General features: G+C 45.1%; 1 protein-coding gene and 1 non-coding gene across 2 annotated transcripts in view; both read right to left on the reverse strand.

Moving 5' to 3' along the window:
• The window catches only part of LOC126194705 (ATPase family AAA domain-containing protein 2-like), a 220,538-nt gene that overhangs the window by 136,948 nt on the left and 62,297 nt on the right, over positions 1–21,293 (reverse strand). The window lies entirely within an intron of this gene.
• Positions 15,911–15,985, reverse strand: Trnat-ugu (transfer RNA threonine (anticodon UGU)). The gene has a single exon. It is a non-coding gene; the product is annotated as a tRNA-Thr (tRNA).

Genomic DNA, 21,293 nt, shown 5'->3' on the forward strand with positions numbered 1-21,293 from the left:
AACATGTAGTCCAAATTTCAGACCAATACGTTTAATGGTTTTCGAAAAAATGTTCCTTCTATTTGCGAGATGGATTGTCCTGGCTCCCCTTAAAATACTAGCATTTTGTCTTCCAAATGTTTACAATTAGTACAGAATTTATATTTGTTTATACGTCAACAATAGAATTTAAGTTACAAAACAATTACTGATTTCACCCTATAATAGATACTAATTAGGAACAGTCAAAATAAATTAGAAAATCAATTACATACGTAAAACTCAGCACAAAATTAGATCTGATGTCATATTCTTTAACACTAAGGGCGAAACTTTCTCTTTTATAAAAATGCAGATTATATTCACGTATGTTAATGGTAATAAGTTACAATGAAAAAATGAATTTAAGGAGGAAGATAGCAAAACAAGAGGGGAAGTAAAGTTATCCCAGCTTGCTTCGTCACATCCTTATGTATCTATTTGTATCAATGGTACCTGTAATACTTTGGAGAAGCAAGGAATTTAAGCAGACTAAGCTGGATACCGTAACACTGTCTTTAAAGAAGAGGTTCAAACAACTATCAACTAATAATACAATATTATATGTTACAGATTTTTCTTGTATGCGAAAAATCGTAAGCCTGACTGCCTGGAGTGTGCAACACAGTGCATCAATTAGCTGAGACACATGCTCCCAAGTGAAATCACTGTTGTTGCACCTCTTGTGTGGGACCAGAAAATTTCCATCATAGTTATTCTTCTTAAAATTACTAATTAATCAGTAAAAGGGCCGTCAATGAAGTGGAGGTCAACATCCAGGAAGGTGTCATATTGGGTAGAGGGCAATGGACCAGTTGAAGCAGATGGAAGAGAAGGTGTTGACATTAAGAAGGACTATGGGTATGGTGTCTTAGCCCAGAGTCCAGATCTTGCAGATATCATCAATGAACAAGAACCGGGCTTCGGGGTGGGAGTTTTGAGAGGCTAGGAAGATCACCTCTAGATGGTTCATATACAGGTTGGCATTGGAGCGTGCCATGCAGACGCACAGATTTGTTTGTAAACCTTCCCTTCAAAGGAAAAGTGGTTGTGGATCAGGATGATAGTCAAGAAGTTATATAAGGAAAGAGTTGGTGGATTTGGAGTTTGAAGGAAATAGAGAGAGGTAGTATCTGTTAGTGGCAAGGCTACGGGCTTGAGGGATGTACATATGGAGGTGGCATCAACAAAGACAAGTAGGGATCTAGGAGTTAAAGGAGAGGGGATGTTGGAAAGTCAGTTAAGCAAGTGGTTGGTATATTTGATATGGGAGGCTACGTTTCAGGCAACGGGTTGGAGATGTTGGTCAACAAGAGTGGAAATTTTTTCAAACTAAGAACAATAGACAATGGTGCGTCCAGATAGTTGAATTTGTCGATTTTGTGGGGGTATATGGGTGTGTGTGTGTGTGTGTGTGTGTGTGTGTGTGTGTGTGTGTGTGTGTGTGTGTGTGAGTGTGCGCGCGTGCGGGCGGTGTTGGGTTGAGAAGAGAGAGAGGGACTGAAATGAGAGGTTCTGAGAAGGACCTATGGATTTCAATAGGGAGCGGAGGTTATGTTGGACTTCCAAGATGGGATCACTCTGGCAGAGCTTGTAGGTGGATGAGTCAGGCAGCTGGCAGAGGCTTTCCATCAGGTAGTCACTGTGAGTCATAACCACAGTGGTGGAGCCTTTGGCTGCAGGTAGGATGATTCGGACTAAATTTGTTCTCAGGTTGTGTATGGTTGTACTTTCTTCTGCCAAAAGTTTACTGTTTTTAAGAAGAGACTTGGGTAACTTGATGAGGCCAAGTTGGAGATGATAAATTTCTGAAAGCTGACTACAGATGGTTAGATGGGAGAGGGTTACAGCTGGATGGTGGTATTAAATGGGAGAGATAATTCACCATTGGAATTAGATTGGCTTTGGTTGGAGGGATTGGAGGCAAACAAGTGTTTTCACTGTAGGGATTGGAGGAGGAGGAGGAGGAGGAGAAGAGTAGGTCTTTGACAAGTCCAACATGTTAAATATATGGCGGGGCAGAAGGTTACGTCTTTGGATAGGACTGGAACTTCTAATGGACTGAGGTTTTTGGTGTGGAGGTTACCAACAGTGTTTTGGGTTATTGAGTTCTGTGTTTTGTGAGGGAGTTTTGGAGGATGTGGTACATTGAAGAGATCAGCTGCGCAGGGTCTGGGTGCCGTGAGGGATTGACGAGGGGGTTCATGGGGGAGGAATGGGTGTTAATGGATAGTAGTGCCCCTATGTGGGAGTAAGAGATCAACAGGCTGGACAGTTAATGGAGATGGTGTCTCAAACTCTCCTCCAGGTGTTTGAATGCAAGGGTTTCTATTTTGGAGATGATGTGTATGTACTGAGGATTGCACAGTAACAATATATTTCGGAGGGCACAGAGATGGTTCAAGGCAGTCTGCGCCATGGAGAGAAGTTTTGCTGTACCATGTTCATAAGGGAAACGGATTTGCACTATTTGAAAAGGTGAAGGTCCTTGTGAAATGAGGTGTAGGATCCAGGGAAGGGAATTCTTATGGTTAGACCATTGGGGAGGTGGGAGGGACTTCCATGGTTTAGATAGCATTTAAGAAACAGGATGTGGGCGTGGGTTTGAGCCAGGGAAAGAGATACTGTTTTGGACTGCTGCACAAAGATGAAACAGGTGCCCATTGTGGTAGGGTTCTTAGTAAACAGGATATGACATGGAAAATGGGCAAGTAAAAGCATCAGATGGTTATAACGAGAACAGTATAATATGCGCAAGTTTTTGTGGCATGATGGTATTTAGACTGTGCATAACTTATCATCATGTGCGTGAGAAGAAAGACGAAAAGGCATACATTCAGGTGGGAGGAATGTGCGAGGATTTTTCTCATTTTTATTTATTTATTAATTTTTTGCACAAAATAACTGGGGTCATATGTGCCTAAGTGAAAACTATAGAACACAAAGCAAGAGAGGAGTTAAAAAACGACTACACGTTAGTCCCAACTGACAAAGAGCAGACAACTAAAAACAGGGGCGTGGTGAAAGGGCTATAAAATACACCATAGAGAAACAGAGATCCAGAAATAAAAATTAAATTGCCTTTGCCATATTGCTATGATGGATAAAAAGTAATATGCAGTCGCAGCCCACATGTCATTCGCTAAAACGGTCGATAACTCAGAAGGCAAACCCAAGCAGGAACGTTAACAGTTAAAAAATGGGCAGTTAAAACTTGGGTGCAATGTGCACAAAGTGGTGGGCGAGCACCACTTTACAAATGGTGATAGCTAAAAAGGTAGTGCCCTATGCGCAACCTAGTTAAAATAACCTCCTCCAAGCGGGAGGACCGAGAGGAGTTCATCCAAGCCACTGGAAGAGGCTTAGTAATCTGGAGCTTATTCCCATGAAAGGAGGACCAATGACGATGCCGAAGTGACACCACCTCATCACAGACGGCAACACAGACGTCATTGGAGAGAATATAGAAACTAGTGGGTTGAGGTACGAAGACACCAGCCTTGGCAGCAGTGTCAGCAGCCTCGTTTCCTGGCAGACTGACATGACCAGGAACCCACATAAACATCACAGTGGCTCCATCAGGAGTGCAAGAGTGAGCAAGTGACAGTTTTCCTGGACCCGTAGCACTAAGGGATGGGAAATGTACAGCGCACGGAGGCTTTGAAGGCTGCTGAAAGAGTCAGAGCAAAAGACACAATTGAAAAACCTGTGTCGCTGGATGTACTCCGTGGCCTGAAACCGCGTGAAGTGCTTGGTTGTAAATACTAAACAACGTGCCAGAAGCCAAAAAACATTGGCGGCAATGATGAAGGCACACCCGACTCCATGGTCAGTCTGAGAGCCATTAGTGTGCACAAATGTACTATCACAAAGTTCCACGCGAAGGTCGGGAAACCGAAGGCGATAGAGTGAGGCTAGAGTAGTGTCCTTAGGAAGCAAATGAAGTCCAAGGTAAGCACTGGCCACCGCGCGAAGCCAAGGTAGTGAAGGGTTCACATCCACCGGGAAAGTTGCAGGTAGTGTGAAATTAAGCTGCTGGAGCAAGTGCCAAAAGTGGTTGGTTGGTTTAAAGAGAGAGAAGGGACCAAACTACGAGGTCATCGGTCCCTTGTTCCTAATAAAACAATGCCACAAGGGTGACAGTAAAATGGACGAAACATATAAACACAAAACGTAAAGAAAGGAAAAGCCACAAGAATGAAGGGAAGGCAACGAATACTAAAAGGAACAAAAGAGGACAAGAAAACAAGAGAGACATGCTAGAAACAGAAGGGAGTAAAACATGAAAGCAGATTACTGTGGCTGGCCAACCACGAGAATAAAAAGGGAAAGCCAGCCACTCTGGAACACATTAAAACCTCCGCCCTAAAAGCACTAGGGTGGAGGACACAGAGGGACAAAGGACATGTGCTAAAACCTATATAGAAGTATAAAACCCACTCTCACGGATAAAACAGAACTAAAGCTGCTGTGGAGGCATTGTCGCCCAACACCGAAGGCAGGGTGCTGGGAAAGTTAAAAGTCTGCCACAGAGTGGCTAAAAGTGCGCAGTCCAGCAAGACGTGGACGCCTGTCATTTGGGAGCCACAGTGACACTGAGGTGGGTCCTCGTGACGGAGTAGGTAACCATGGGATAACCACTTATGGCCGATGCGGAGCCAGCATAGGACAACTGATTCCCTGCGAGAGGCCCGCATGGAAGACTTCCACACATTCATAGTCTCCTTAACGACACACAGTTTGTTGAGTGTGCTGTTACGCCATTCTGTCTCCAAAAGCCGGAAAACCCTGTGGTGTAAGAAAGAACGCAGGTCAGCTTCGGAGATGCCTATCTCCAGAAGCGTTTTCCGTGTCGTCTGTTTGGCCAGCCTGTCGGCAAGTTCGTTGCCGGGAATTCCGAAGTGTAGGGCATAGATGGACTCCTAAATGGACGCTACCAGAGGGTGGCAAGGGGGGGGGGGGGGGTTGGTAGCACAGGTTGATAGCCTGTAGGCTGCTCAATGAGTCAGTACAAAGGAGAAATGACTAGCCAGAGCACGAGCGGATGTACTCAAGAGCACGAGATATGGCGGCCACCTCTGCAGTGAAAACAATGCAGTCAACTGGCAAGGAGTGCTGCTCAACATGTACTCCTTAACATATGCGAAGCCTACGTGACCATCAGCCATTGAGCCGCCGGTGTAAACCACTTCAGAGCCCCAGAAAACGTCAAGAATCGAGAGGAAATGACAGTGGAGAGCAGCGGGGTTAATGTAGTCCTTAGGGCCATGCCAAAGGTCCAGACAAAGCTGCGGCCGCGGTGTACATCATGGAGGTGTATGTGAACGGACCGCAAGTAGAGGTGGTAAAGGGAAGGACTACAGTTCAGAGAGAAGGGACCGCACGTGAACCACAATCGTTGGGCCAGATCTGGGCCGCGGATGCGGGAGATGGACTGTCGTGGGCAGGAAAAGGAGACAGTTATTCGGATGCTCAGGGGAACTATGAATGTCCGCTGCGTAACTGGCGAGCAGTTGTGCATGTCTGATCTGCAGTGGAGGGACACCAGCCTCCACCAGTACGCTGGTCACCGGACTCGTCCTAAAAGCTCCTGTCACTAATCGAACCCCACAGTGGTGCACAGGGTCGAGTAAATGAAATGCTGAAGGTGCTGCCGAACCATAAACCACACTCCCATAGTCAATTCGGGATTGCACAAGGACTCTGTAGAGTTGCAGCAGCGCACAGCAATCTGCACCCCAATTGGTGTTGCTCAAGCAATGGAGAGCATTGAGGTGCTGCCAGCACTTCTGCTTAAGCTGACAGTAATGAGGGAGCAAAGTCAATCGAGCATTGAAAACCAGTCCTAGGAACACATATGTCTCCACTACAGTGAGTGATCGTCATTAAGATAAAGTGTGGGTTCCGGATGAATGGTATGACGCCGACCGAAGTGCATTACACACTACTTTGCGGCTGAAAACTGGAAGCCGTGGGCCAGAGCCCATGACTCCGCCTTGTGGATGGCTCCCTGGAGGCACCGCTCAGCAACAACAGTACTGAAGCAGCAGTACGAAATGCAGAAGTCGTCCGCATACAGAGATGGTGAAACGGAGTGCCCGACAGCCGCTGCTAGACTGTTTATGGCCACTAAAAATAAAGAGACACTCAATACATAGCCCTGCAGGACTCAATTCTCCTGGATATGGATAAAACTATGAGTGTCACCAACTTGGACACGGAAAGTACGGAGCGACAGGAAGTTTCGGATAAAAATCGGGAGTGGTCCCCGGAGACCCCACCCATACAATGTGGCAAGGATACGACGTCGCCAAGTCGTGTTGTATGCTTTACATAAGTCAAAAAAGACAGCAATCAGGTGTTGCCGTCTGGAAAAGGCTGTTCGGATGGCAGACTCTATGGACACAAGATTATCAGTGGTAGAGCGACCCTGGCGGAAGCCGCCCTGACATGGAACCAGCAAGCCACGTGACTCCAGGACCCAACCCACCCGCTGGCATACCATACATTCGCTGATGGGCCGATAGCTATCCACTTGAAGCGGGTTTTTACCAGGTTTGAGCACCGGAATGATGGTGCACTCCCACCACTGCAATGGAAAGACACCATCACACCAGATCCGGTTGAAGATGACTAGAATATGTCGCTTGTAGTCAGATGAGAGATGTTTAATCATCTGGCTATGGGTGTGATCAGGCTCAGGAGCTGTGTCGGGGCAATGTGCAAGGGCACTGAGGAGCTTCCACTCTGTAAATGGGGCGTTATAGGATTCACTGCAGCGTGTAGTGAATGAGAGGACGTTCACTTCCAGCTGCTGTTTGAGTGTGCAAAAGGCTGAGGGGTAATTCTCTGATGCAGAGGCTCGAGCAAAGTGATCAGCAATCACGTTTGCGTTGGTACGTAACTCGCCATTTATAACACTGGGGACAGCTGTTGGGGCCTGGTACCCGAAAAGATGTTTGACCTTTGCCCAGACTTGGGAAGGTGACGTGTGGCACCCAATGATGGAGACTTATCTCTCTCAACACTACTCCTTCCGTTGTTTGATAAGCTAGCGAACATGGGCACGGAGCCGTTTAAAGGCTATGAGGTGCTCCAGGAAAGGGTGCTGCTTATGCTGCTGTAGTGCTCGCCGACACTCCTTAATTACTTCAGCGACTTCCGGCAACCACCAAGGGACTGCCTTACGCCTCGGGCACCCTGAAGAGCGAGGGATCGTGTTTTCTGCAACAGAAACAATTGTGCTAGTCACCTGCTCAACCATCACATTGATGTTACCGTGTGGGGGAGATTCAGTGGTGACAGCAGAGGTGAAAGTTCCCCAGTCCGCCTTGTTCAAAGCCCATATGGGCACTGGTCACTACCACACAGGTCCTCATGTGCTCTCCAGTGGATAGATGTGAGAAGTCCTGGGCTGCAAATTGATAAATCAATGGCCAAGTAACTACCATGAGCCACAATGAAATGTGTGGCAGCCCCAGTATTTAAGAAGCAGAGGTCGAATTGCGTCAGTCAAGTTTTGACATCTCTGCCTCAGCCAGTAAGCATGCTGCCACCCCACAAGGGGCTATGGGCGTTAAAATCTCCCAGAGGTAGGAAAGGTTTAGGGAGTTGATCAATCAGTGCAGCTAACGCATTCAGGGGTACTGCACCATCTGGAGGAAGATATAAATTGCAGAAAGTTATTCCTGCGTCATCCTTATTCTGACAGCCACAGCTTCAAGAGGGGTTTGAAGGGGCACATGTTCACTACAGACCGAGTTTAGGATATAAACTCAAACTCCACCTGACACTCGACTGTAGTCGCTACTGTTCCTGTAATATCCCTTATAGCCGCAGAGGGCAGGGGTCCACATTGCTGGGAACCACGTTTCCTGGAGGGCAATGCAGATAGCAGGTGTAAAGCTTAACAGTTGCCGTAACTCAGCCAGACGGTGGAAAAAACTGCCGCAATTCCACTGGAGGATGACATTGTGAGACTGGGAAGGCATGGAACATTCAATGAGGCAGTTTACGCGTCAGAGTCACCTACTGCCACCGATTTATTGTCTGAGCAGTCTATATCCATCGTGTCTGAGGGTCTGGCGAGATCTAGGTCCTCAGCGGACACAAAATCTCCACCCCATCCTCAGCCGCAGAGCTTGTAGGTAGCGGTGGTGTGAGTGCCACCGCAATTTCCTTGGTCTTAGGGGTTTTCTTTTCGGATTTCTCTCGCTGCTTCTTGGGTTTCCCTGGCTGGGAGGACTTCACTGGCTCAGTCTCCAGGACTGAGGATGAGCGTGAAGCTGTACGACCAGCTGCTTTTGAGCTCTTCAGCCACTGACGGGTGTCGTCTTTCCCACTAGAAGAAACCTGGGAAGGGAGTGAGCGAGGGAAGCCGAAGAAGACTTACACTTCTCCGGTTTAGAATTGGGGTCGGATGTCCCCGGTGGTTGGTGTGTGTGTGTGTGTGTGTGTGTGTGTGTGTGTTGCTGCTGCTGAAGTACATGGTGCAGGAGCAACAGGGAGGCAGGTGTAGTCTTCCGGCTCTGAGAGGTGACCTGGGTTGGCGGAGCTGATGGTGCCAGAACTGTTGTAGCGGTGGCGTAAGATGATGTCATACGCACAGGATGCAGGCGTTCAAATTTTCTCTTAGCCTCAGTGAAGGTCAGTCTGTCCAGGGTCTTGTACTCCATGATTTTCCTTTCTTACTGGAGAATCCCGCAGTCAGGCAAGCAAGGTGAATGGTGCTCTCCACATTTGACACAGATGGGAGGCGGGGCAGATGGAGTATTGGGATGTGATGAGCATCCGCAATCTCGGCATGTGACACTGGGAGTACAGCGGGAAGACATATGGCCGAACTTCCAGCACTTAAAGCACCGCTTTGGGGGAGGGATAGAGGGATTTACATTACACCGGTAGACCATCACTTTGACCTTCTTGGGTAATGTATCACCTTCAAAGGCCAAGATGAAGGCACCGGTGGCAACCTCTTATCCCTCAGACCCCGGTGGACATGCTGGACAAAATATACACCTCGCCGCTCTAAATTGGCATGCCGTTCTAAATTGGTGCGCAGCTCATTGTCAGACTGCAAAAGAAAGTCTCTGTGAAATATGATACCCTGGACCATATTTAAGCTCTTATGGGGCGTGATGGTTACAGAAACATCCCCCAACTTGTCACAAGCGAGTAACTCCCGTGACTGGGCAGAGAATGCTGTTTTAATCAAGACTGACCCAGATCTCATTTTGGACAATCTCTCCACCTCCCCGAACTTGTCCTCTAAATGCTCAACAAAAAACTGAAGGTTCATCGTCATGAAAGATTCCCCATCAGCTCTTGAACATACAAGGTACCAGGGCGAATAAGATCCACTGCCATCCTTAGCCTGACGTTCCTCCCATGGTGTGGCCAGGGGGGGGAACGATTTGGGGTCGTACCTCTGTGTGTTGAATTGAGCTTGTGATCGCTTAGAGACTGCTGGTGTTTCACCACCGGCAAGAGATGATAGACTACGCTTCATCACGTGTCATTCATCCTGATGCCACCTACTCCAACCAGGAGCCCTCCCCATGGGCGCCACCCAGCCACAGCAAAGGCCACTTGGCAGGATTGCCATTGCTGGGAGTCCCAATGCCCCAGGGGGATGGGCATCTACCCCTTGGCATACATGGGGAGTTAATAGCGCATGCATCAGCAGAGCGATCCCTGTGTGGTCAGGGGCCTACAACCAACAGGGTACATGGCAGCCCCACCACAACGGACTGGCTACCATGCTGGATATCAGGTGTAAAGAAGTCCATGGTCATCGTTGACGCAGAAATCAGCACTTCATAGTGCATGGTGGAAAACGAACCCAGAAGGGTGTCCTCACTCAAGAGATTGAGAATGGGCAGGACAGCAATGCGACGAAAAGAAAGTGCGCTAAAGATCTCAATGCACGATGGACACGATGCACCTTGTAAAGCGCCCTTCCCCAATTGGCTTCTCTTCGGGAAAATTTTGAAGAATGGAGGTCAAACCCTACAGGGGATCATCACAGAATGGCAGAAACATGTTAAACTCCTTTTAGTCACCTCTTACGACAGGCAGGAATACCTCAGGCCTATTCTAATCCCTGGACCCACATGGAGGGCCAAAAGTGGATTCCAGGAGGTAACACAGAAGACGGTGATCAAAGGAGTCATCCAAGTGGGAGCCATAGGATGTGTAGCCATGCATGGCAGACAAATGGCATGCATACCTGCTGAGGAGAAAGTCATGGTGATAGGACAGTGGTAGTTCAGCAGTTTCGGCATGTAGACTTTCAACCAGGCTAGTGTAAACGGCGCCAGTAGCCACACGGATGCTAAGATGGTGGATAATGTTGAGACGGCGTAAGAGTGACGGACGTGCATAAACAAAGGACTCACAGTCTATTTTTGAACGGATAAGGGACCGGTACAAACTGTGGAGGGTGGTTCGATCTGCGCCCCAGGCAGTACCACTGAGGACACACAGGATATTGAGGGACCATGTACAGTGGACTGCCAGGTAAGACACAAGGGAGGACCAAGTGTGTTTCCTATCGAGCATGAGCCACAAGAATTTCGTAGTTTCAACGAATGGAAAGGCAACAGGCCCAAGATGTAAAGATGGTAAGAGAAACCAATTACGCCCACAGAAATTCTTACAAACAGTTTTGACACTGAAAATGCTCCAATAAAGATGATTGAAACATCGCTGAAGACGCTACTCAATGAGACAGGTCTGTGGAGAACTACAACAGATGGCAAAATTGTCAATGAAAAGAGAGCTGGAGATGCCCAGTGGAAGACAGGTCATTTTAGGGTTGATGGCAATAGCAAAGAGGAACACTCAGGACGGAACCCTGAGGCACAAAATTTTGCTGGATAAAGATGTCTGACAAGGCAGAACCCAAACGCACCTTGAAAACTCGGTCTTTTAAAAATACCTCAAGAAAACTTGCCACATGGCCACGGAAGCCCCACATTTAGAGAGTGCGGTGGATACCAGTTCTCCAGCAGGGGTCGTAGACCTTCCCCAAATTGAAATACACGGCCACAGTCTGGGATTTCCACAGAAAACCATTTGTAACATTGGTGGACAAAGTGACGAGATCGTCAACTGCAGAATGGCGCGCTCGAAAGCCACATTGTGCAGTGGTTAGTAAATTGCCAGACTCGAGCCACCATATCAGCTGAGCATGAATCATATGCTCCATCACCTTGCAAACACATCTGGTGAGAGAGATGGGGTGGTAGCTTGAAGGAAGGTGTTTGTCCTTACCGGGCTTAGGTATGGGCATGACGGTGCCTTCGCGCCATCTGCAGAGGTGCGGTTATATGTATTAAGCACAAAGTGCTTGCCCGCAGGAGAAAGGTGCTGCAACATCTGAATGTGGACAGTATCTGGACCTGAGGCGGATGACTGGGATGAACTGAGAGCATGATATAGCTCCTGCATAGTAAAGGTGGCATTGTAGCACTTGCAGTTCCGAGAAGAAAAGGGTATCGTCCAAGCCTCCTTAACTCGTTTCCAATGGAGGAAGGCATGGCGACAGTGGGAAGAACTCAAAATTTCCGCAAAATGTAGGCCTAAGGCAGTGGAAATACCAATAGGGTCCACAATGACACTGTCTGATACCGTTAAGGCCAGAAATTGGAGAATGGACCTTGGTTCCAGAGAGCAGGTTGGCCCACACGACAGAGGAAGGGGTGGAACTGTTAAAAGAACTACTGAATGAAATCCAGAAACCTTTTCTGCTATCCAAACAACGTGACGACACAGTGCGCACACCTGTTTACAATGAATGCAGTTTGCCATTGTAGGATGATGGTTAAAAATGTGGAGAGCACGTCTCTCCACGACAATTGCGTAGCTGCATGTCTCAGTCCACCAAGGGACTGGGACACAGCCGGTAAAGAAAAACTGTGATGAATGGAATGTTCTGCAGAGGTAAGGATAATGTTTGTTAGATATTCCACCTGGTCACCACAACTGGGTAAATGTTGTTCTTCAATGTTCGCCAGGGAGGAGTAAAGCCACCAGTCAGCCTTAGTAAGCTGTCACTTGGGTGTGCACGCAGGTAGGGTAGGAGACAAATGGACAGCACATGGGAAATGGTCACTCAAGCAGGTATCAGAAAGAATGGACCACTCGAGACAATGGACAAGTTGGGCAGTGCAGAAGGGTAAGTCCAAATGGGAACAGGAGTGCGAGGAATCGGAGCGGAATGTGGATGCTCCTTTGTTAAGGTAGAAGAGGTTAAGTTGTTGAAGGTCAGCCAAGAGTGCACCTCCCTGACAGGTTCTGGGAGAACACCAAAGGGGATGGTGTGCATTGAAGTCACCAAGTAGCAGAGTTTGGTGAGGTAGCTGCCCAATAAGCTGGAGGAAGTCTGCCCTGGTGACATCGAATGACTGAGGGATATAAATGGTACAAAGGGGAAAAAGCCAGGTGGGGAAAGGGGAAAAAGCCAGGTGGGGAAAGGGGAAAAAGCCAGGTGGGGAAAGGGGAAAAAGCCAGGTGGGGAAAGGGGAAAAAGCCAGGTGGGGAAAGGGGAAAAAAGTCAGGTGGGGAAAGGGGAAAAAAGTCAGGTGGGGAAAGGGGAAAAAAGTCAGGTGGGGAAAGGGGAAAAAGTCAGGTGGGGAAAGGGGAAAAAGTCAGGTGGGGAAAGGGAAAAAGTCAGGTGGGAAAGGAAAAAAGTCAGGTGGGAAAGGAAAAGGTCAACTGCAACAGCTTGAAGATTGGTAGTCTGGGAGATAGGCTGACTATGAACATCATCCCATATGAGCAGCATGACTCAAGAAATGGAATGCCAACCTCAGGGGGAAGGTCAAAAAAGGACCGGGAAGAAATGTGAAAACTCAAAGGAGCCCTGAGGACGTAATTTTGTTTCCTGAAGGCAGAGAACAGGGGTACGCTGCAATTCTCAAAGCAGACGTAAATCCTGTCTGTGGGATCGAAGGATGCCAACGTTCCACTGGAGGAGAGTCATGATGAAGAAAAAATGAAGGGGTGTCACCTCAGTGGCTGCCGAGTGACAGCCTGCTAAGACTGTGCTACAGAGCACAAAGGCAGGAGGATTCTGCTTCATGAGGTACACAGAAGCATCGGCTTTCGTGTGCTGTCAGTCTGTGGAGTCCAACACGGAAAAACAGTTGGTAGTGCACACAGGCGACACGGAGGCTGGCCAGGCGAAGGTATCACGTTGCGACACCGTCGAGTTGTGTAGCTGGTGGCTTTGCCTCTTGAGGCGAGTTTGATGGCTTTTTGCACAGCTGGACGAGGGGATGGTGATGCTACCGTGACACTGGGCAGTTGCACAACCTCAGAAATGAACTTGATGTCGCATGTCAGTGTGGCCATATCCTTCATGGAGTGAGATGTAGCAAGAACAGAACTATAAGTGCCAGACAGTAGTACACAGGTTTTGTGACTGTCAATAACTTGCAAGTGACTGGGTAAAGCTCTTTTTCCTTTAGCCAGATCTCCTGGACAGCTCGCTTATCAAGATACATGGGACAATCTCGAGAGGCAGCAGCATGGCCGCCACTGCAGTTGATTTGCGAAGAGAAGGAGGCAGACAATCGCGCCCGTACGCACCCTTACCCCAGGTTACACATTAGGCTGGATGTCGACAAGATGTTTGAGTGTGGTCGAAACAATGACACTGGTAACAACACATCGGGTTTGGACTGTACGATCAGACTGTGATAATTTCATAGCCTGCTTTGATATTGGACGGAAGCACCAGTCTATTTAAAAAAAAAGGTTGGTGCCCACTAAAGAGGAATCTACCTTTTTCATCACCCAATGGATGGCAATGACACCCTGAACAGAGAGGTATGATTTGATTTCGGCCTTGGTCAGCCTGTTGAGCAGCCTAGTGTAAATACCACCACAGAAAGAATTCAAAGTTCTTTAAACTCTAAATGAACAGGATAGCTGTGGAGAAGCAAGGTGGCAAGCAGTTGTGGTTGTGAATCAGAATTAGTCTCCAAAAGCAAAGTGTCATTCTGTAAACGAGAGCAAGATTTCACAGGGCCAGCAACTGCATCAACACCTTCCTGAATAATAAATGGATTGACCGTTGCGAAGGACTGATAGTCTTCAGTAAACGATACCACGAGGAATGGTGGTGCAGCTGGAAGGGTCTTTGAATCGTTAACCACATTCTGCTTACATTTCATAGACGTTGCTTGCGAAGATGATTGGCTCATTGCGAGAAAACCCCCACGATTGCCAGCAGCTCTGATGGCGTGCTCCTTCCAACTGGGGGACCCCTTCACAAGGGGACACACCCGCCTTACATGACTGTTCACACCTAAAGTCACACCTCCAGAACACCTGACAGAGATACCAACTTGCAATTTGGGAAGGTAACAGCTCAGGCAATCACCCCTCTCTGGGCCTGACCTGTACCAGTGGTGTGTGCAAACCCTACTTGTCGACCCGGGGCTGGGAATTACGGGCTACCCAGTTACCTGTTACACGTCAGACGTGTGGGCCAGCCCTCAGGAGCACACAGGGAGAAAGAAGAAAAAGAGGAACCTCAAATACCAAAGTGGAGGAAGAATAGGAGAAGGTAAACAAAGAAAGCAAAAGGGAACAATAAACAGTGGTGAGACTGTTCTTATGTCAGCAATGGACATTCCCAATAGCACCCCAGACATATTCCCCAAAGGGAAAAAGAATATCAAGAAGAGAGACATGCAGCACAGAAGGGAAAAGATGCTGCAAAGGCTGGGGGCCCGTGGTAGCCAAGCACGAACCCGCCAAAGTGGCAAGCCCCCTGAGGGGAGAGAGTGTAAGGATGGATGAATTGATTCGGAGATTAAATGTAGTGGATGGTTGCTCATTCCTTATATATCTTCCCGATTATATCCTGACCCAGAACTGCTTTTCCTTTGAAGGAAAGGTTTACAAACAAATCTGTGGCATTACCATGGGCACCTGTATGGCACTCTTCTATACCAACCTGGTTATGTGACATCTAGAGGAAACTTTCCTAGCCCTCAAAACTCCCAACCCCTAGTTTGGTTCTTATTCATTGGTGATATCTGCATGATCTAGACTCAGACCAGGACAAAGGCCTTCACAACCTCAACATATTTTGCTCCATCTGCTTCTACTGGTCCTCTTCCACCCAACATGCCACTGGAAAGTGATCTCCACCTCGTTGATGGTCCTATCCACACCTCCATCCACATCAAACCAACTAATCACCAGGCACTAGTCCCCAAACCTAGCCCACAAACAGATCCCTTGCCATATCCTCACACACACACACACACACACACACACACACACACACCCTATCTTCCCACCACCCCCAGGAATCTGTTACAGACGAGTGCTCCCTGTCCCCCAATATCACCCTGGACTGGAGCAACTATTCCATTTCCTTCGACAAGGCTTTGATTACCTCTCATCCTGCCCTGAGGTGAGTGACATTCTACCCAAGACCCTCCCCGCTAGCCCCAAAGTGGTGTTTGTTGTACACTCAACCTATACAACTTCCTAGTCCATCCCTACGCCACTCCTACTTGCAACCTCTTGTCATACGGATCACATCCCTGTGGCACAGCAATTTGCAAAACCTGCCCAATCCATCCACCCAGCATTCACTCCAGTCCTGTCACAGGCTTATCTCACCCCATCAGAGACTGGGCTACCTGTGAAAGTAGCCATGTCATACATCAACTCTGCTACAAACACTGCACAGCTGTTTATATTAGTACGACTATCAACCAGCTGCCCCCCCCCCCCCCCCCCAAGATGAATGGCTATAGCCAAACTGTTGCCAAAAACAAAATTGACTACGAATGAAATGATAATTAAATAGACACCCTAGCTGCAAACAGGCGTTGATGTACTTCATTGGGGACATGTTGAAAATGTGTGCCCCGACCGGGACTCGAACCCGGGATCTCCTGCTTACATGGCAGACGCTCTATCCATCTGAGCCACCGCGGGCACAGAGGATAGTGCGTCTGCAGGGACTTATCCCTTGCACGCTCCCTGTGAGATCCACATTCCCAACATGTCCACACCACTACATTCGTAGTGCGCCTAATAGATGTGTGCCCATCATATTCATTACTCGTGGCAGATTAATCTACCAAGTCCCGTACGAGTTCGGGCATAGCGTGTGCGTTCGCACAAGAAGGTCAATGGCCGGGAAGCCATATTTTTAACTATATATGACGGTAATATCTGTTCCCGAAAGAACAGTTACCGTGGATGACCACGGTAACTGTTCTTTCGGGAACAGATATTACTGTCATATATAGTTAAAATTGACTACCTAATGGCATGACATGCAGCTGAATAAAACAGGCTCAATTTCAATGGCTGCTTCACAACCCAAGCCATATGGATTCTTCCAGCTTCTCTGAACTACAGAGATGGGAGTTATTCTTCTAACACATCCTCTGCTCCCATAACCGTCCTGGCTTCAATCTCAAGTAACCCACTGTCCCTGCACCCTCCACCCATGAGGTCAATCCATATGAAGTGGTCCAGTGATGGTTGCTTGACCCTTTTTAAATATTTTAATTTTTTATATGTGATTGCCCTATATTTGAGAAGTTCAAAACAGTTTTTTAAAATAATTTATGTTGCACCTTTACTGGATGGCGGCCATTTTTATTTGTAGGTGCGCGACAATTTTTCAGTCTGGAGACAGTGAAAATTTGAATATCTCTGCACTGGGTTAAGTTACAACATTGCAATTGACATGATTGTCTATTACACAAAATACCCTAAATTCAAATATAACGAATCAAAATGACCTCCAAACTTCTGGTATCTAAATTATCAAAAATCCACTTTTTAGGCCCAAAAATCAACAAACAAGTAGTGATTTATGAGTGTCTATTTTTTCCTATAGTTAGATATCATACACTACTAGCCTCATATAGAGCAGTAACTCTTACAAATGTTTCCTTAATTTCTCATGAATTTTTGAAATTTGAAAATTTTCATTTTTTGTAAAGTTTGGAGTTAGTTCTCTTGGGTGGGACTGAATAAAAAATATGATTTTTGCAAGGTTTGTACACCTATATGATAACAACATACTGTAAAAATTTCAACATTAATATCTGACTGTGAACACTGATTTGAATTTTTGAAAATGAGGAAATAATTCACATTACTCTACAATTGATCTTATGGCTGTTGCCTATTTAAATGGTTTATTGTCTCATTGTAAGAAAATTTAACTGTGACATATATTTAGTTTATTTATTTTTAATAATGCAATATTAAACAATATGAGCTTTTGCTTTTGTTCTATGGTAATAAAAATGCCAATTTACATTTAGGTTTATTGTCAAAAAAGAAGACATTATTGCTAGGTGTGGCATTGTTGTAGTGTCTGTTCTGAAACCTCTGTTAGAGTGGAAGTAAATACTTCATTGGCAGTGTAGAATGTGTTATGTACTATGTTCTGTGTGTAATTTGAACTCAATTTTGAGAGATTAACTGGAATGCAATAACATGGATGAACAGTGTTCTGTGGGACAGATAGCAAGTGAAGTGTGTCACAAAACAGTTTACAGTTCAGTTTCAAAAACCTTGAAAAATGTCAATGACTTTCATGAAGTTAGACAAACCTAGTTTAAATTTCAATTAAGTTCTTCTGTAACAGTGTATCATGAGAAGAAATATATTCTGAAGTACAACCACATTTTTGGAAGAAAGCGCTGTGATCCACTTAAAGTTAATAAAAAGCCTATTACTAAAGGTTTGAGGGAAATAAAACTTGAACATTTGTCCTTGTTATGTGAGAGTGAAACAGCTTCCCAAGTGAAACTTAATGTGATTCGTGGAAATTCCCTGTGCCCAAATTGTTACTCAAAAATATTTGTTGTGAATTCAGAACCAGAATCATGTAACCTTGTTAATGACATTTATATTCCTAATGAGGAAGCTGTTAGCATATTGGATTTTGCTTGTTCTAAGTTAGACGTATCTCCTGCTTCGAAAATAATAAAATTACGTAGCAGAAAAAGAAAAGCAGCTATTGAAAATAAGGTACCAAAAATTTCAGACAAAATTGGAAAAGACTTGGACTTATGCTTTAATAATACAGATACCAACATTATTTCTAAAGAAGAAAAAAAAACTACCATCAGCATCATCTGAAACTGAATATAGAGAAATTAAAAATTAAATGTTCAATGACATCTAAAGAGCAAAAAGTTAAAATTTTAAGTTTGCTCCCTGACTCATGGCCAAGAGAAAAAATAGTTCAAGAATTCAACGTTTCCCATCGTTTGGTTAAGCTAACCCGAAAATTAGTGAAAGAGCAAGTCATTCTTCCAGTTTTAGGAAAGTAGAAAGGAGTAGGTATAAATGAAGAAAAAATTAAAAAGATCCAGCAGTTTTTTGAAGATGGTAAAACAGTAGAATGTGCACAGGTTGCAAAGACAGCAAAAGAGTTGTTATAAACGGAGTTAAAGTAACAAAGCAGAAATGACTAGTGCTGTCAAATTTAAACGAGATTCTCATCCTGAATGCAAAATAGGAAGGTCAAAATTTTGTGATCTCCACCCTAAGTGGTGTATTTTGGCTGGATACACTCTATGTGTTTGTTTATATCATCAAAATGTCAAACTGATGATTGCGGGTGGAAAACTCAGTGATCTTAACTACAGAGAGTTACTAGATTTAATGGTCTGTTACACCAAGAGTTATGGTTGCATGATGAGTTTGTGTAGTAAATGCCCTCGTAAGGTAACTGTTATTGAATTGTTTCACAAATACGATGAGGAAATGCCAGGCAGTATTACCTTCAAACACCTTACAGTGGTTAAATCCCAGGAAGAGTACTTCGAATCTTTAATTGATAACTTACAAAAACTCAAAAGTTATCACTATGTTTTTGAAGGCCAAAAAAGCACAACTTCATGAAACTGAATGCATAGTGCTAGCTGATTTTGCAGAAAATTTTACATTTGTGATTCAGGATGCAATACAAGGGTGCCACTGGATCAGTGATCAGGCAACAGTGCATCCATTTATTCTCTACTTTAAAAATGAGAAAGATTAAATTTGCAGTTCTTCAATTTGCATTCTAATCGATTACTTGGAGAACAACACTTTGGCTGTACTTGTGTTCCTAAAGTATGTAATAAATTACATAAAAGAAAATTTTCCCAAGGTTGAGAAGCTGATATAATTTTCAGATGGAAGTGGTTATCAGTGTAAGAACAAAAAGAATTTTTCAAATCTGTGCAACCACAAAGTAGACTTTGGGCTGGAGGCTGAAAGGCACTTTTTTGCATCTTGCCATGGTAAAAATGCATGTGATGGAGTAAGAGGTACAACAAAATGTGAAGTAAAAGCCAGCCTACAAAGACCAACCACAGACCAAATTCTCACAGTAAAGGAAATGTATGTCTTTTGCAAGGATAATACTAAAGGCATTACGTATTTTCTGATCAAGAAAGAAGAAGTGGTTCTGCATATGAAAACAACACCTGAAACCAGATTTGAAAACTGTATAGATATAAACGGAACAAGGCATTTCCACAAATTCATTGGCATTGCAGAAAACTTAGTTCGATGCTATGCAACATCAGAAGCCGAAATTTATGAGGATCATTGTGTCAGTAAAATTACATCTCTGTCTTTAACGTTGAATGACATAGTGGCACATGTGTATGATGGACAGGGGAGGCTTGCAGAGGTTGAAAGAATAAGTTTGGAAAACAATTGTTAGCAGCGTAATTTACGGGCGGTTTCTGATTGGAACAATTTATTAATACATTAAACAAGCTACTTAAATTACACACATAAAGCTCTCAATACAAGGAATAAAACAAATCATAACGTCTGAAGTTGCCCATAGCAACACAAAAGATATTCACACACCAGGGAGGCATAGATTCTAAAATCCCACACCCCCACTAGAATTATGCCTGCAAAGAAGATACACACACACAACAAAGAACTACTTTCTCAGTCCGAAATCCTGCAGCAGCAGATGATGACGCACCTTCATCAGAGATTTTGTCATCATATCTGCCAGCATTTGGTCTGAATGTATGTGCTGCACAGTAATTTGAGCTGAGTTTTTTTTTTTTTTTCTTTCTTTCTTCTTCTTATGAAGTGCTCTCTTGTATCTATATGTTTGGTTCAACTCTTATAGCTGTTAGTTTTAGACAGGTCAACAATAGTTTGATAGGGCCTTTTTTGGCGTTTGGTGATATTTCACTGCGTAGCCTTTGAAGCCATTTAGAGCCTCCTGACATGCTGAGGTCAGAGCCATATAATCTGCCTCAGTTGTAGATAAGGCCACTGTTGGCTACTTTTTACTCTGCCAAGATACACTGCTCCTTGGGATTTAAAGAATCTTCAGAATCTCCGGCCCAACCTGCATCACAGTAACCTACTGTGTGGCAGTCCTCTGATATAGATGAAGATGAAATGGGAGATATAATACTGCGTGAAGAGTTTGACAGAGCACTGAAAGACCTGAGTCGAAACAAGGCCCCCGGAGTAGACAACATTCCATTAGAACTACTGATGGCCTTGGGAGAGCCAGTCCTGACAAAACTCTACCATCTGGTGAGCAAGATGTATGAGACAGGCGAAATACCCTCAGACTTCAAGAAGAATGTAATAATTCCAATCCCAAAGAAAGCAGGTGTTGACAGATGTGAAAATTACCGAACTATCAGTTTAATAAGTCACAACTGCAAAATACTAACGCGAATTCTTTACACTCAACACTTTTTTGTCCCATTTTCATCTGTTGGCTCTTGGAATGTGAGCATACGCCTTACTTCCAAATATTCTAAGACGCTTACAATTTGGCTTCTTATTTGTCCAAGCTTCTTCAGGGGTCTTGTTCTTTAGTGCATTAGTCGGGGACCTGTTAATTAAATAAACTGCAGTGGAGACTGCTTCTGCCCAAAATATATTTGGCAAATGTGCTTCAAAAAGCAGGCATCTTGCTTTATCTACTATTGTACGGTTGTAACACTCAGTCACTCCGTTTTGTTCTGGTGTGTATGGTATATGGCACTGTAGTCTGACATTGGATTCCTTCCTTTCTGAAAAACGTTACCAGATTATCATTCAGATATGCTGTGCCATTATTAGTGCGTCGAGTGCAGATGCTTTTTCCAGTTTGTATTTCTACTACATTTTTGAAGTCTCGTATCAGTTTGATGTTTATTTCTGAGGAAATATACAAATACTTTCCTGGACTAGTCATCAATTAGAGTAAGGAAGTATTTGGCTCCTCCAATTGATCTAGTTTCCATCGGTCCACA

This window comes from Schistocerca nitens, chromosome 7 (assembly GCF_023898315.1).
Source record: "Schistocerca nitens isolate TAMUIC-IGC-003100 chromosome 7, iqSchNite1.1, whole genome shotgun sequence".
Classification (NCBI taxonomy): domain Eukaryota; kingdom Metazoa; phylum Arthropoda; class Insecta; order Orthoptera; family Acrididae; genus Schistocerca; species Schistocerca nitens.